Raw genomic sequence first — 4,827 nt, 5'->3', positions numbered from 1 at the left:
AGGATTTTTCCAAATTCCTATTCATCCCGATGACCAAGAGAAAACTAATTTTACTTGTCCCTATGGTACCTTTGCTTATAGGAGAATGCCATTTGGCCTTTGCAATACTCCTGCCACTTTTCAACGGTGTATGATGAGTATCTTTTGAGACATGTTGGAGGAGGAGATGGGGGTATGGATGATTTTTCCGTAGGTGGAGTTTCCTTTGAAGCATGCCTCAAAAATCTTGAAAAGTGTTTGGCAAGATGTGAGAAAGTGAACTTGGTGTTGAATTGGGAAAAATGTCATTTCATGGTTGAAGAAGGAATAGTCTTGGGCACAAAAGTTCCCACAAGGGCATAGAGGTTGACAAGACAAAGATTGAGGTTATCAAAAAGTTGCCACCTCCGATCAATCTGAAAGATGTGAGATCATTTTTGGGCCATGCCGGGTTCTATAGAAGATTCATTAAATATTTTTCACTTATTGCAAAGCCCCTCACTGATCTTATTCAAAAGGATGCCGATTTTGTATTCGATTACAAGTGTTTGGAGGCATTCAATAAGTTGAAGAAAGCTCTAACCTCCACTCCAATTGTTCAAGCTCCAAGATGGGATTTGCCATTTGAGTTAATGTGTGACGCAAGTGATACGGCTATCGGAGGAGTTTTATGTCAAAGATTCGATAAGAAACTTCCTGTGATTTATTATATGTCCAAGACTCTAAATGGAGCTCAACAGAATTACACTACAACAGAGAAAGAGTTCTTGGCTATTGTTCATTCATTTGAAAAATTTCGTTGCTATTTGTTGGGGTCCAAAACAATTGTGTTCACCGATCATGTGGCCCTAATATACCTTTTTGGGAAGAAGCAATCAAAGCCAAGACTAATTCGTTGGGTGTTAGAGCTTCAAACTTTTGACCTTTAGATTAGAGATAAGAAAGGAGCTGAGAATGTGGTAGCGTATCATCTATCTAGGCTTGAGGATTTTCAAGTTCAAGATGATGGGTCTCCCATTGAAGATAGATTGTTGGATGATTCGTTTCATGCTATAGATGTGAAGGAACTCCCATGGTTTGCCGATTTGGTGAACTATCTTGCTTGTGGGGTATTTCCTCCTTTATTTTCCAAGAATCAAAGAAAGAAGCTCAAAAGGGAGGCTAGACATTATCTTTGGGATGAAACGGTTTTGTTTAAAAGGGGTGTTGATGGGTTATTGAGGAGATGTGTTCCAAATGAAGAGTTGCCTAGTGTGTTGAAGATGTTTCACTCAGATGTGAGTGGAGGTCACATGGGTGTCTCAAAAACGGCTTCGAAGGTGCTTCAATGCGGACTATGGTGGCCAAATCTCTTCAAGAATGTTTGGGAGTTTGTCAAGAGTTGTGACCGATGCAAAAGGACCAAAAACATTTCAAAGAGAAACGAAATGCCCCAACAACCCATTCTAGAGTTGGAGATTTTTGATGTATGGGGAATAGACTTCATGGGTCCTTTTCCTACTTCATATGGGAATCAATATATCCTTGTTGCCGTCGATTATGTGTCAAAATGGGTTAAAGCTATCGCCTCACCTACAAATGATCATAAGGTAGTAATGAAGATGTTAAAGAAGATAATCTTCCCACGGTTTGGCATCCCAAAGGCAACTATTAGTGATAATGGATCTCATTTTGTGCATAGTGCCTTCCGCAAGATGTTGAAGAAACATGGAGTTAACCAACGTTTCTGGCTCCCCTATCACCCTCAAACTAGTGGGCAAGTCGAAGTGTCTAACCGTCAAATCAAATTGATTCTTGAGAAGACGGTAGCAAGTAATAGGAAGGATTGGTCGGATAAGCTAGATGATGCCTTGTGGGCATATAGAACGGCTTTTAAAACTTCTATTGGCACTACTCCTTACCGCTTGGTTTATGGGAAGTCTTGTCATCTTCCGGTCGAACTTGAGCATCATACTCATTGGGATATATAGAAAATCAATTTCGATTTGGCAAGTGTGGGTGAGCAACGTTTGCTTGATCTCCATGAGTTGGAAGAACTTCGATTGGATGCTTATGATTGTGCAAGCATGTACAAAACTCGCACTAAGGAAGTGCATGATAAGCTAATTGAGAAGAAGGAGTTCAATGTTGGTGACAAAGTCCTCCTTTACAATTCTAGGATGAGATTTTTTCCCGGGAAGCTAATGTCTCGATGGAGTGGTACTTTTGTTGTTCAAGAGGTCTTTCCTAATGGTGCGATTGAAATATCTCCTTTGGATTTCTCAAGAACTTTCAAAGTCAATGGTCATAGGCTCAAGCGCTACTATGATGGAGTTTTTGTGGGAGTTGTCCATGATATGAATCTTTTTTATCCACCTTGAAGGGTGGAGAATGTCAAGCTAATGACTTTAAACAAGCACTTTTCGGGCGGCAACTCGAATTTCTAACCATTTTCTCTATTATTCTTGATTTTAGTTTTCTTTTTGTTGTTTTTATTCTTATTAGATTTCTTTTTCTTGATTATGTTTTTAGGTGGTTTTGATTAGATTTCCAACAATTTGGTGCCTATTTTGAAGAGAGAGTGCTCAAGTTGGTGAATTGGAGGTATGCTTAACAGTAGAAGTTTGGTGGGTTCAAATGGTGGGCTCATAAAAATCTTGTGTTAAACCCACATTCTTGGGGTTTAGAAACTGCATGCTTCTACCTATATCATGATAATTTACCATGTACTCACCGATGTGCTCACGAGAAGGGTTCGGAAGATAGCATACCCAGAAGGGAACGGGCGCGCGCGACTTAGGCGCGGCCTGCGCACCTCCTGCTGATGCCCCTTTTTACGCACCGACCTTCTCTCTTTTTCTCTCTTTTATTTTCATTTCATTTCTAATTGGTTATTGTTCAAGCATCATCACCATTTTCCTTCATTCTTCTACTGAAATTTCACCATTTTTCACTTCATTTAGTTGTTTGTTACTCTTAAATCCTACTCTTACACTTTCTTTGTGATTTTCTCTTTCATAAAGTTTGGATTTTTGGGTACACCTTTGATTTGGGGTTTATTGCTTGCAATTTGGCATAATTGTGTTTGCTAGTGCTTTGTGTTCCTTCTCTTTGTAAACTCTCACCAATATAAGGTATGATTTCTTCATTTCTATTGATACTATTGATAAATTTTCTACCTTGATTGTTCATGAGTGTTTAGATTGATTTGGTTATAGCCTCATATTTGCATGCAAATTGCCTACTATTTCCTTCATTTGCTGTGTTAATGATGAAATTTTGGTGATTATATGAACTTGTATTTGATGATTTTGCTTGACCATTCTACAATTTTGACACCACCTTTGTTGGAATTATAGTTTGATTTTATTGATTTGGTAATGTAAGTGTGCATAGTTTGTTTTTTTTATGATGGTTTGGAGTATTGTTGCTGATGATGCATATTTGTGACTCATAATCTTTACTTACTAGAATATTTTTCAATTATGTGTGTAGAATGGTTCCTCTCCGACGAGCCAAAAGAGCTAGATGCTCTACCTATAGGGAGGTGGTTCCTCCTCCTTCACACATTTCAGAGACTTATGGAATTGAATTCACAAAGGAAGAGCATTGGGAGAGATTTGCCAAGCTTTCAACTCGGACACTCTTTTGTACTAGATTCTACGATTCGTCCGCGACTACTTTGTTGGGTATCTACGATGATGTGAGATTTTGGCTCGAAATTTGGGGTTAGAGGAATTCCTAATCCTTCATGCTCCTACTTACTCTCGGATTAATTTCGAATTCTTTTCTTCTCTTGAGGTCCTTGAGGAGGATTTGGAAGGTGAAACTTCTAAGAGAATTTCTTTTCAAGTTTTCAACAATGCTCATTCGGTGCCTCTTTCCTAACATGATGAGGTCTCCAATTTTCAAACTCCTAGCGAGGATGTCCTTCATGTGTATGAGGTATTCAATACTTTGCAACGTGATAACAATTATAGTGAATTCAAATGGTGGAGGCATAATTCTTTCAAGGACTCATATAGTCCTCAATATTCTAAAGCGGCGTCGATTATTTATGCAGCCTTGAGGTATTTTAGCCGACTCCTCACATATGCTTTCTTCTCCAAGGAATCCTTTGGTGCCATTTGTCGAGAGGAGTTGAGTTTGTTATGGCTAGCGGATAAGCCATTTGAAGAGGGGATAGCGGTCATCGACTTCTCTACACATTTGCTTGCCCATTTCCTTGATATAAGAGATGGTGTCCATCTCTCCGGAAGTATCCAATTGGGGGGTATGATTACCATTTTGATCCTTTCTCTTAAAAACAAGTATGAAGCAATGCTCGAGTCGCTTGTCCCAATCCATGATAAAAGGGAGAAAGCTCCTTACCACTTCTTAAGCATGTATGCCATGATTAATCAACATTTTTTGGAGCACACCACCAAAGAAAACTTGTACATTTGGAAGGTTACAAGGACTACAGATTGGTGCCCTATCCGTCATCCCGAGGCTATGGTTAGATGTGTGGACACCCTTCTTCTATGGAGACCTAACAAGGTGTCGATTGATCAAGCCCTCAAGAGACCTCCATTGCCTGACCTCCAGGATAATCCTTATCTTCCTCTTGCTCCATCTTCATCCCGAAAGTAAATCTTCCCGGGAAGGTACATCTTCGACTCCTCCCTCTCCTTCTACTAATTCTACTATTGACTTGTCTCTTTTGCACGCGAGAATTGATTCCATAGCGAATGTTCTAAATTAATCACCTTTAGGGTTTGATTTTGTATTAGGCTATGAATTTCATGCTAAACAAGTCTATGATTTACATGTCATGAGAGGGGAAATCCAACCATATCTTAACTATCCTTACCTACAGGTCCAACGGGG

This window comes from Chenopodium quinoa, unplaced genomic scaffold (genome assembly GCF_001683475.1).
Source record: "Chenopodium quinoa cultivar QQ74 unplaced genomic scaffold, ASM168347v1, whole genome shotgun sequence".
In the NCBI taxonomy this organism is placed as follows: Eukaryota; Viridiplantae; Streptophyta; class Magnoliopsida; order Caryophyllales; family Amaranthaceae; genus Chenopodium; species Chenopodium quinoa.
Note: the sequence above shows the minus strand (reverse complement) of the source record.